The sequence below is a fragment of the Malania oleifera genome, chromosome 5, assembly GCF_029873635.1.
Source record: "Malania oleifera isolate guangnan ecotype guangnan chromosome 5, ASM2987363v1, whole genome shotgun sequence".
Classification (NCBI taxonomy): domain Eukaryota; kingdom Viridiplantae; phylum Streptophyta; class Magnoliopsida; order Santalales; family Ximeniaceae; genus Malania; species Malania oleifera.
The window spans coordinates 63005635-63018388 of record NC_080421.1 but is presented as its reverse complement, the minus strand read 5'-3'; the positions used below and the strand labels follow the sequence as shown (position 1 = coordinate 63018388).

General features: G+C 39.3%; 1 protein-coding gene across 1 annotated transcript in view; it reads right to left on the bottom strand.

Moving 5' to 3' along the window:
• Positions 1–12754, bottom strand: part of LOC131155747 (uncharacterized) — a 136370-nt gene that overhangs the window by 94575 nt on the left and 29041 nt on the right. The window lies entirely within an intron of this gene.

The window sequence follows — 12754 nt, the reverse complement described above, 5'->3', positions numbered from 1 at the left end:
ACAAGGAAGCACCCAGGTCAACATTTCCGAAGAATGGACATGATTAAAACCATGGCCCTTCTATGGAAATCCAAAATGAAAACCACCCTTAGGATCCAAAGAAAAACCCAAATTGTTCTTACCAAAGCTATGGGCCTGCTCAATTAAGTGACCCAACTTATTCAAAAAAGAAGCTCCTCCTTCTTCAATTACTTGGGGCCAGCTCCAAAGTGAGGAGCAAGCATCTGACCTCAATTCTCTTCACATCCTCCCCCGAAAACACAACACTAGCCACTTCTGTTAGAAACGCAGCTTGTTTTGAATCCCTACTACCTTCACATTATGAATGTTTGACTCCAATCGATTTTCAATGGTTTTTATCATCAAAGCCCTAGATTCCATCAGTTGCAATGCACCCCTACCCCGGCAGCACAGCTTTTCTTCCCCAACCACCAGACCCTAATTACCATAGTGGACTTGGCCACCAACCCACCACAACCTTCGTTTTCGCCTTTCTTCCCTTCCAGCACCAGTTATCCCTACAATTTGTGATATGAAAAGCAATCTTCACCTACATCTCCAAAGTTCTTACGAAATTCCTTAGCTAACTCACAAAAATCATTTCATTGCTTCACCACCCATCGCCTTTTTGTACCACCAAAATAAACACAAAAAATTTCGTACCTTTCCACCCATGGCCTAAATCCAAATAGTTTTCCTCCTTCGTACACCTAATCGGCATCCTATATTGTAGCCATTCAAACACTTTGATAACCCATTTCCATCTGACTGAAGATGGATAATCCATCAAAAAACCATATTACAGCCTCTTAGAAAACCTAATCCACCTATTATAAGAAATATTGGTCTCAACCTCAAACAAAAAAAGTATCTCCCCAACCTTGTTCAAACTCAGGTTGAAGGATTTTCCATTGATCAGAATCAATTGCTTCAACACAGCCTATAACAAGATGCCAAAATAATGTTCACATGACAGAGAGAGAGGATCATTAAGAGAGGGAGAGAGAGAGAGAGAGAGAGAGCCATAACCAAGAGGAAGAGTCACACATGATTATTTTCTGTACTTTAATTGTAAGTTGTTTGTGCTTCAAGGTCTATGAGGACTGTTACAAATTGCATATTCAATTCACAGATGATACCATTCTCTTCCTTTCAGAAAACACAGGCTGCTTCTCTAATTAGCTGATTATCATACATGCGTTAGAGAAAGCGTCCAGGCTGAAAATTAATTTCTCTAAGAGTGGTTTGGTGGGTCTCGGTATTAATGTGGATCTCCTTTTTTAGGGTAGCTAATTGTGCCATTTTGACTTCATATATTACCCATTTAGGTATCCCCTAGGTGGTAATCCCAATGCCGATTTCTAGGACCCTGTTTTTGTGTCAGTAACTAGGAGACTGTATGGGTGGAAAGGAGCATTCTTGACTTTAGGGGGCCGTAATACCCTCATCCACGCTTTTCCTGTTCTCCATCTCTTATCTTTTTTCAAATCCCTATGAGATTGGCACAGAGGCTTGAGAAATTAATGGACTTCTGGGCGCAAGTGCCAGATCTGAAAAGTTGAGTCTAGATCAGCCTAGTGTCACAACTGCATGGTACAACGGGCACTCAAAGACCTAGCGAATAATGGCCTAGCCGACCCAAGAGCGCATATGTCATATGGGAACTCACGGCGGGAAACAATATTTATGGCTTTGATATTTGGTATGATTAAAAAGAATTAAAATCTAGGTTGGTTGGTGAGCCATGTGGTTGAGTCGGAGAGAGGGTTGTGTAGATCATCCTGTAGATTGGGAGTCTGTGTGTAGATCTAAAAAGGAAGTAGGTTTGGGTCTTTGTAATTTGATGTCCAAAAACATTTTTGTGGTCTAAAAATGGCTATGGTGATTTCTTATAGAACTTAATTCCCTTTGGCATAAGGTAATTTTGCAGTCTATTCAGTCTAGTACAAAACAGGTGGTAAAAATGGAGAGCGAATTTGTTTTTGGGAGAACCTTTGGGTGACGAAGATGCCTTAAGCTATTACATTTCCTCATCTTTTTCAGTTATGTAATCTTCACGACACCCCTATTTCTGCTTTCCTTCACTGCAACCGGATGGACATTCTTGGAACTTCCATTTTGGGAGAAATCTTAATGAGAGGTAGTTAATAAGTAGGCTCTCTTGACCAGTTTGCTTGACTCATAAGTTGGCTCCCTTGACCAGTTTGCTTGACTGTTCATTTTTTTCCTAGTTGACTCATGACTCTACTGCAGATCCTTTTGCATAGTATTCTTTGATTTGGGAAGCTAGAGCTCCCTCAAACATTAAAGGTTTTCTTTGGACTGTGATGCTTGAAAGACTCAACACCAATGATTTGCTTCTTAAGAGAACGCCTAATAACGCCCTGTCATGAAGTTTGTGCCCTTTGTTTAGGGAGTCGAGAAACTTTCTTGTTTCCGTTTCTTCACTGCCTTTTCACTTTGCCTATTTGGAATAAATTATTTGGTATATTTGGTGAAAACTGGGTTTGCCCCTCCACAAGAACTCTTTTGTACTATTATATTTAGGGGGTTTTGGCAAAGGAAAGGCTAAGAAAGCCCTGTGACGATGCACTGTTGTGGCCATTATTTGGTGTATTTGGTTGGAGAGGAATGCTAGAATCTTTAAAGGCGTGGCTACTACTACAAATTTTCTTTGGGGTAGAGCAGTTTATCTTGTTTTGGGTGTTAGCAAATGGCTTTTCTTGTCATGTTTCTTTGGAAGACTTGCAGCGGGATTGGTGTATTCTGCTTCATTGAGTTTTTCAGCTTACATTGTGATTTTTGCAACTAGTTTCTGTTAATGTATAGAGGATTTCTTATTCTCTCCATTTTTTCTCTCCTTTTTCTTTTACCTTTTTTCTTTTTCTGGTGTACGTTCTTCTCACTTCTAATACAATTCTTTGTCTACCAAAAAAAAAAAAAAACAAAACTAATCAAAATCTTTCCTTATTTTTGTAGATTTTCAATAGGATACCCTCTCAGGCTACATCCCAAGCATAAAGCACATTATGCGCAAAATATAATCTCCTTGACAAACAGACCAGATGCACAAGGATATGTGCGAGTTTGCTAAAGTTGATGTTGTATATCTAATAATTATATAATCTAGGATAGGTATGAACAACTAGTTAGAGTGGCAACAGCTTGGGTACATTGCTTTTGTCATCAGTTTATATGTGCATGTGTGTGCTTGAATTGTATTTCTATGTGTGACATCACCTAGTCAAAAATAGTGATTCTCTTGGCTGGCCAAACCCCATTTTTCATCATCTCCCTTTCTTCTTCTTTCTAAATATAACCCTCATTCTCATATTTTTCTTGATAATGACATTACATCTTTCAGGTTGATAACATGGTATCAAAGCAAACTGCAATCCACAGTACTTGAGTCACACTGACTGTTTACAATCAATGCTTATTGTGCTGTTATGGTTACAGCTCATTTTTTGGAAAAAAAATGATATCAAAAGAAGTTCATTGACAGAATATGAATGTACAAATGGGAGAATACAACACCTCCTTTCAAAAGTCTTGAGTTACCTCAGAAAAAGTAAAAATGGAAAGCCAAAAAAAAAAAAAACACTAGAAATGACCCAAAATAATCAGCATGCGCCATCAATTCAACAAGGAAAGCCAATCACGCTGAATATCCGAAAGCACATCCCCTTGAAATTCCCATTACCCACAATTAAAAGAGGCCAAATAGTGAATCTTCTCCCAAACCAACAAAAAAGACTTCTTCTTCCCTGAGAAAATATGCACGTTTCATTCCATCCACTGAACCCAAAATAAAGCAAATAGGGCACAATTCCACAACTCTTACCTTCCTTTTTTCCTGCCAAAACTGACAAAATGAATTGCCAAAAACTCCTCCACTGTCTCTGGATAAGCCCAACATTCCCCAAAATAATAAAATAGCTTGTTCCAAATCCTCCGGGCGTAGTCACAATGCAAGAAAAGATGTGGAGCAGTTCCAAAGCAATTGAAACAAAGCACACATACATCAGAAGAGAGAGCTTTTAACGGTCTCCTAATATGTAACAAGTTTTTGGTGTTGATCCAACTAAGCACAACCACCCATAGAAAAGCTTCGATTAAAGGGGGAAAATGAGAAACCAAAGCCAGTCAAGGACTCCCAAAAGGATTTGCAGGAATAAAACCCCAAGGGATCCAAAGACCAAGAGTGGCTATCAGCTCCCAAAAGAGACTCAAGAATTATTCAACGAGACTAAAAAGGAGGATAATTCCTCCACCTCCCTATCATTCAAGGGTCTCCTGAAGTGAAAATACCAAGAAGGTATAAGACCACCTGGCTCCACAATAAAAGTGAATATTGCAACCCCTAGCCAATAAAAATTTAGTATGGAGAATGAAGAAGGAATAAATCTGAAAGATGACTTTCCAAGGGCTTTCCAAAGAAAACCTAAGACCAAATTAGTATTCCACCCATCCCAATCAAGTCCAAACTTGCTTATTATAATTTTATGCCACAGGGAAGAAACCTCAATAGGGAACCGCCAAAGCCATTTGGCCAAGAGAATCGTGTTTTTAGACATCAAATTACTAAGACCCAAGTCGCCTTCCCATTTAGACCTACAAACCACCTCCCACCTCACCAAATGGTCCCTAACACCCTGCAAGAATCTTGAAGATAGAAATAAAATACAGCAGGATATTAGAAACACAAGCTTGAATGAGAGTAATCCTACCTCCTAAAGAAAAGAGAGCACCCTTCCAACCATCTAATAAGTGCACTCTTTCGACAACCAAATCCCAAAAACTAGCAGATCTAGGATTACCCCCCATAAGAACTTATAAATAAGATAGCGGGCAATCAAAAGCATTGCACCCTACCTCCGAGGATAACTCCGTAACGTGCTCCACCGACATATTAATAGTAGTGATACGGCTCTTCCCCAAATTAATCTTAAGTCCCAAAACCCTCTTGAATATATGGAGAAACCCAAAAATATTCAAAAAAGAAGACCTAATCCCCTAAGAAGAAGATAGTATCATCAGCAAACTGAAGATTTGAAACCATTACCTCCTCCCTCCCCACTCGCAAACCTTTCACTAAGCCTCTAACTAGAGTTCTATCAACTCAAGGTGTCCGTCACTGAGGTGGTATTTCGTTTACTAGTTCCCTTTTTCTAATGGGAGACCACCCTTGCATGGTGCAAGTCATTGCGAAGAAAGGGGGCTATAAGAAATTCCTATCACCCATACAGCTCAATAAAGGGCTTAAGAATGGGTGAACAAACATATCTTGTCATATTGGTGGTGATTGAAGAGGTAGGCCAAAAGTAGGTGCCTACTACCATCCAATCCAAGCTATGTTCAATAAATATAAGTTGCAATGCCAAAAAAGCTACCTCACAACTTGCCTCCATGGCAAAGTGTCGAGCATGAGATCAATTTGTAACCAAAAGTGAAGCCTCTTACTAAAGGGTCAAACCAGACAGTGCCTCCGGAATTAGTAAATTTGAGGAAGCAACTTGATGATTTATTGAAAGTGGGCTATATAATTCCTTCCAAAGCACCATTTGAAGCACCAGTAGTTTCAAAAGAAACATGATGGGAGCATGCGAATGTGTGTGGATTACCGTGCACTCAACAAGGTGATTTTGCGCAACAAGTATCCCATTCCACTAATTGCTAATTATTTGGATTAGCTAAATCATGCCAAGTACTTCACCAAGCTTGACTTGCAGTCAAGTTACTATCAAGTAAGGATAGTAGATGTTGATGAGTTAAAGACTGTACAAGCATATGATTTCTTAGTGATGCCTTTCAAGTTGACAAATGCGTCAACGACATCTGAAAATTGATGAACTAGGTATTTCAAGACTACCTCAACAAGTTTGTCGCGGTATACCTTGATGAAATTGTTGTCTATAGTTCTACACTGGAGGAACATGAGATCATCTACAAGAGGTGTTCGACAAGAAAATGGATAGCATCCTTTATGTGAAGAAAGAGAAGTGCTCTTCCACTCAGAGGAACATCAAATTCCTTGGTCATGTGATTGAGTGAGGTTGTATCCAAATGAATATGAAAAAGGTGAGAGCTATACAAGACTTGAAGATCTCAAAGGCAGCAAATGAGCTGCATTTTTTCTTGGACTCACCAACAAGTACAACTATCGTAAGTTCGTGGAGGGCTACTTGAGGAGAATTGCCTCATCGATAGAACTACTAAAGAAGTCATAGGTAGAACTAGACAAGGGCTAACTTAAAGAATGTCATGATGCAATTTGAGGCTCTTCCAGACATTATGAAACCCTTTGAGTACAGGAAAATGCATCATACATTGCCTTCACATGCATTACCTACTTGGGACAAAGTTCATGGTGAAAATTGATTACTCAATTGTCAGTCCCTTCCTTGCACAGCCAAATTCATCCCCCAAGCAAGCCTGTGAGCCAAAATTGCTAATGGAGTTTGATTTCTAACTTTGGCACAAGGTGAGGCAAATAAACCAAGTAGTAGATGCATTGAGAGAGAAGGCTAAACTTGTACCTCACAGATCGTGAAGGATTTTTTAGAAAAGAATAACCATTCTTATTGAATTTCAAGAGACATGATTACAAGATAGATAGTAGAGGAAGGCCACCAAATTAGGAAGGCCACAAAATCAGCAAATCAAATCACCACAAAATCAGGAAATCAAATCAGCAGATCTCTAGGCTAGAAAACAGGAAACTGAAACTACTAGAAACTGAAATAGTAATTTCAGATTTTAAAAAATATAATTTTCAAATTTATTCCCTAGAAATCCGACACCCCCGCTCAAGTTGGAGCGTAGCTATCTATCATGCCCAACTTGCTCACAAAAAGCGCAAAACAAGGTCTGAAAAGTCCTTTGGTGAAGATATCGGCTATTTGTTGAGTAGTAGGAACAAAAGGCATGCAAACAGCTCCACTATCAATCTTCTCTTTTATGAAGTGTCTTTCAATCTCTACATGCTTCGTGCGGTCATGTTGTAATGGATTTTGAGCAATACTTATGGCAGCTTTGTTGTCACAATACAACTTCAATGGCATGTTCATTGGCATCCACAGCTCTTGAAGAATTCTCTTTAGCCATAGCATCTCACAAACTCCATTAGCCATAGCCCTATATTCTGCCTCGGCACTGCTCCTTGCAACCACATTCCGTTTCTTGCTTCGCCATGTGACCATATTTCCCCAGACATAAGTACAGTATCCTAACGTAAATCTCCTGTCAATAACTAAGTCTACCCAATCTGCATCAATGTATGCCTCTATGTTCTGTTGTGTGGTCTTTTGGATAATTAAACCCTTGCCTAGTGTACTTTTCAAGTATTTGAGAATCCGATAAACTGCTTCAAGATGTTTCTCGTAGGGTGAACGCATAAACGGGCTTACCAAACTCGCAGCAAAAGCAATATCGGGCTGTGTATGTGATAAGTAAATTAACTTCCCACCAACTTTTGATATCGAGTTGTAATCACTGGATCACCTTCTTTGTCATCTCCGAGTTTTTGATTGGGATCTATGGGAGTGTCTACTGACCTACAACCGCTCATCTTAGTCTCCTTAAGGAGGTCAAGGAAATACTTCCGTTGGGAGACAACAATCCCTTTCTTCGACCGAGCAACCTCCATTCCAAGGAAATACCTCAGAGATCCTAAGTCCTTGATCTCAAATGTTGATGAGAGGGAAGTCTTCAATCGGTTCATCTCAAGTACGTCATCTCTAGTGAGAATTACATCGTCTACATACACAATCAATATCGCTATCTTCCCATCCTGTGAATGTCTTATAAACATCATATGATCACCTTGCCCTTAAGTATACCCCTGACTTTTAACAAACTAAGTGAATTTCTCAAACATGTGGGCGAGCCATCCAAGATGGCATCGCACTTTGGAATTGTTGAAGTAGAAGTACTATTTGCCATACTTGCATGATCAGGTGGTCGAGCATACCCGCCTCACTTGGCAGCAAGATAAAGTGAAGCGGAAGAAGATTGCAGGGTTGTTGGAGCCTTTTCAAGTATCAATGAGAAAGTGGGAGTGTCTAACTTGACTTCATCGCCAATCTATCTAGAGTTGGAGATGCTAGGCCTATGCCCATGGTTATAGGTAGATTTTCAAAGAACAATACTTTTATAGCCGCACCTAAGTTTTGTTCAGCAAAGGAGACAACACAATTGTTTTCAAACATATTGTGAAGTATTTGGGGTGTTCCCCAAGACATTGTTAGTAACTCGACACTCGAGATCCACGAGCAACTTCTAGACAATACTTTTCAAAATCCTCAATTCACAGCTCGACATCTCTTCAAGCTACCACCTGCAGGCAAATGGACAGACGGAGAGATTCTACAGGCTACTAAAGGAGTACTTGCATCATTTTGAAGAGTTTGGTCCACCAACTCTGTGGCTCAGCTCTATTTCAAAGCCCAAGGGAGCTCAACAACCCACAAAAGTCCTTATGAATTTGTAACAAGCCAACAATTGTTGTTACCTCACAATAAACAATTCATAAGAGAAAAGAGTCTGGGAGCATACATATACACCAAAGGATGGAGACATAACCCAGAGATCACCTAAACTTACCTTGAGAAAGCTTCCAAGTCGATTAAGAAGTGGGCCGACAAGCAGAGAATATTGTTGCAGTTCAGCGTAGGTGACTCGGTGCTTGTTAAGCTCCATCCATAACAGCTCAATTCACTATGAGGTCAAGATAGGAGACTACTTCGCAAATATGAAAGACCGGTCCTCATTTTGGCTAAAGTCAGGATGGCCTCTTACAAGGTTGATCCTCCGTCTTCGATGAAGGTGTATCCTGTGTTTCACGTCAGCAACCTCAAGCCACTCAACATCGACACTAAAGATCCAAGTGAAAGTCAATCAACCAGAGCATCATTAAAGATAGCACAACCTAAAAAAATGGAAGTTGAAGTCATCCTTGCAAACAAAGAGTTCACATCATCAAAAAGAAGAAGCAACACAAGTTCTTAGTGAAATGGAAAGGCCTTGGAGATGAGGAAATCAGTCGGATGTCAAGCTTGTCAGCAGAAGTCATGAAGCCATTTGTGGACAAATTTGAGTGCTAGCGTCAAAGTCTACAAGGATGTCAACTGCATAAGGGAGAATTTCCCCAGCAAAGCTTGTTCAAGGCAGTATGCTCGCTTATGGCCACTTGCCTCGCATGCATGGGATGTATTACTATCAAGTAAATAGTAATATAGGTTTTATTCTTCAAGTATGTTTGTGCCATTGTGTAAAATGGGAGTATGACTCCTCGGTCAGTTTGATGTTTCCTAGAGTCAAAGCTAAAATAGCATATAAATCTCTTTAGGGGACATTGAGCATTCATCAATCATTGTAAAACTCATAAGCATTTGTAAATGTGTTTACCCCACTTTCCTCCCACACTATACACCTATGAAAGTGATGTTAATGAATTGCATTACTTCATTGCTTACTATGTGATTGTCATTTGCTTACATGAATTGCTTATTGCTTCCATTTACTTTGCATACGACTATTGTGAATGTATTCTTATAGCAAACCGCAATATCTTTCGGCTGACTAGTTAAGCAATAAGTGCTTTAGCTAGTATTGCATGGCCCTTCACAAGGCGTGAAGTGTTCTTCCCATAACACATATGCATCCAATAGCTCATAGCTAAGTCTTCATGTATGTCCAATACTATTATGACCCATTCAAGTAGAGCATGGGCTTCGAGCCACTTCATCCTCCAATCCTTGGAGTATAGGCACTTGTGTCTCATCCCACATAACAAGTAGGCCTTATTTGCTTCAGTCAATGAAAACTAGTCCACAATATTTGAAAATCTCTCTTGCTAATGGTTCCATTATTCCCATTCACAGATTTGGAGATATTCATTCTTTTCTCTCTATTCCTCTTTCATCTGCATTGAATGTGCCTCTGTTTCCATTGAATTTGTTATCTATGAATCCCTTCATAAAATTTCTCTATTGTTCACTTACCTTTGAACCTTCTAATTGTGTTGTCTAGGATATCTAAATGAAGAAAAATGTTTCTTGTTAAGAATGAACTTTACTTGAATGGAAGAGGTGTAAGTTCAAGTTCCTCTTGCATAGTGTCTTCATTTTCCTCTCATGGTGTTTCTTTGGATCAATGGCATGTTCCTTTAGAACACCCAACTGCAGAAAATACAAGTACTTCCTGTTTTTAAATATATTTCATGACTCTAGCACTTTAATTACAAAAGAACAAAAATTCTTCCTTTCATCCTAGGATTGAGTATCATAGAAGGTCCTTATTCTCTCTTGCTTACTCAAATAATTAGGGTCCATATAGATTCAAGAACCATGAATGATATTTCTTGGATGACTTTACATCTATAAAGAAAATTTTAAGTTTTTAATATTTTCACCAATTTATAAATAAATAAAAATCAATTTGGCATCCAAGTGCCAACCCCGATTTGAGCCAAGGCATAGTTCAGCTGAATTGAATAAGACTCCATAATAATGTTCTCTTAAGTCTTAATTCACCACTTGACTAAGCAAGTGTATCAATTCCATTTTTTCATAACTTTGGTACTGAAGAAAAGTAAATCCACCAAGATGGCGGATTAAAGACCAATTAGCTTAGTTTCTAGTGTTTATAAAATCATCACTAAATTTTTAGCTAACAAGTTGAGTGTAGTGCTTGATAGTCTCTAAGGCTTAAAATGCTTTTGTGGGGGGGGGTAGGCAAATTGTGGATGCCATTTTGGTTGTCAATGCAGTTGTTGAGGACATTCGGAGAAGGAAGAAGAATGGACTCATTTTTAAGTTGGATTTTGAGAAAACATATGATAGTGCATTGGAATTTCCTAGATGAGATATTTATGAGAAAGGGTTTGGTGAGAGATGGTGGCATTGGATTAGAGGTTGTTTGCATAATGTGAGCTACTCGATTTTAGTGAATGGTGAGCCTAAATCTTGGGTTAAGGCCACGAGAGGTATTAAGCAAGGTGACCCTCTTTCCCCATTTTTATTTGTTTTAACGGCTGATATTTTGAGTAGGATGGTGGATAGGGCTGTAGAAAGAAGTTTAGTGAAAGGGTCGGTGGTGGGGAGGGAGGGGGGTCAGGGTCCTGCACCTCCAGTTTGCTGATGATACTATCTTTTTTTTAGAGGATCATAGACCCTAATAGTCTGGGACTTCCCCATGTTTTCGAGAAGGTTTCTGGGCTTAAAAATTAATATGGAGAAGAATGGTATCACAGCTATCAATATGCCTAACAAGAGTGTTAGGGAGTTGTCTGCAAGGTGGGTTTAGTGCTATGGATTGGCTGCTGTCCTACCTAGGGATTCCTTTGGAGGTAACTCTAGATCTGTGTATTTTTGGGATCCTATTGTGGAAAGGGTTTCAAAGAGACTAGACAGGTGAAAACCTCTTTCTTCTCTCGGTGGTAGAATTACTCTCATCCAGGCTCGTCTTTCTTGTATCCCTTCATACTTTCTTTCTATCTTTAAGATTCTGGTGGGGGTTGATAGCTAGATTGAGAAGACAATGAGGAATTTCTTGTGATTGGGGGTAGGGGGCTTTAGGGATCACTTAGTAAGTTGGGAGGTGGTGGGTAGGTCCAAATGGAGGGTGGTTTGGGTATTGAAATTTGGTATTAGAAACACAGCCCTTCTGGCTAAATGGCTTTGGCGGTTTTCACTAGAGAATTCCTCATTGTGGCATAAAGTTGTAAAAAGTAAGTATGGATTAGATGAGAATAGATACTAATTAAAGATTTAGATGTTCTTCAAAGAGTCCGTGGAAACCTGTCTCTCATATTTACCCCCTTTTCATTCCCCATACAAATTCCTGGTGGGAAGCGGTAGTAATATCCACTTTTGGAAAGATCCTTAAATGGGAAATGCAGTTTTGTCCACCTCTTTTCCTTGCCTCTTTTGCTTGAGCACAAGGCAGGACGGTTCATTTTCCTACGTTGTTGTTGATCCAGATGGTCCTCTATGTTCTTGGGATTTTCATTTCGGCAGGTCACTGAATGATAGGGAGTTGGTAGAGCTATCCTCTTTCCTTGTCTTGCTGAATAACTGTCGATTTTCTTTGGAGAAGGATAATCATCTTGGTCTTTGGATAAGTCATGGGTCTATTCTTGCAAAATTTTTTATGATTTTATGACTAGATCTAATTCCTATTTTCCTCTTTATAAATCCATTTGGAAAGCCAAAGTCACTCTAAAATTAAGGCTTTTGTTTGGCTGGTTTTGCTTGATAGAATTAATACCAATACCTTGCTGCAAGTCCAGAGACCTTTGAAGGTTCTCTCTCAAATGTCTGTGTTTTTTATTTTAATTGTTCAGAATCTGCATCACATCTTTTTATACATTGTGATTATGCTTGGAGGGTATCGAATATGTTATTTGGTTATCTAGGCGAATGTTGGGTGAGTTCAGAAGCAGTGGAGGACATTTTAGCAGTTTCTTTTGTTGGTTTTGACAAGAGAAAGGAAAGGGCAGCGCTCTGGAAATGTGCATTCTTTGCAGTATTTTGGAGCTATGGATGGAGAACAATGTGCGTATTTTTCAGAGAAGTCGTCACATTCTCAGGTTTAGGAAAAGATACATTATTTGGCTTCTATTTGGTGAGTGGGTCAGGGAAATTTTAAGGGGGTGAGCTTTTCTTATATTCAGCGCAACTGGCATGATGTGTTGGATTGTTAGTTTGTACTGGTTCTGTTGGTCCTTTAAGTTTTCCGGTTTTTTCTTTGT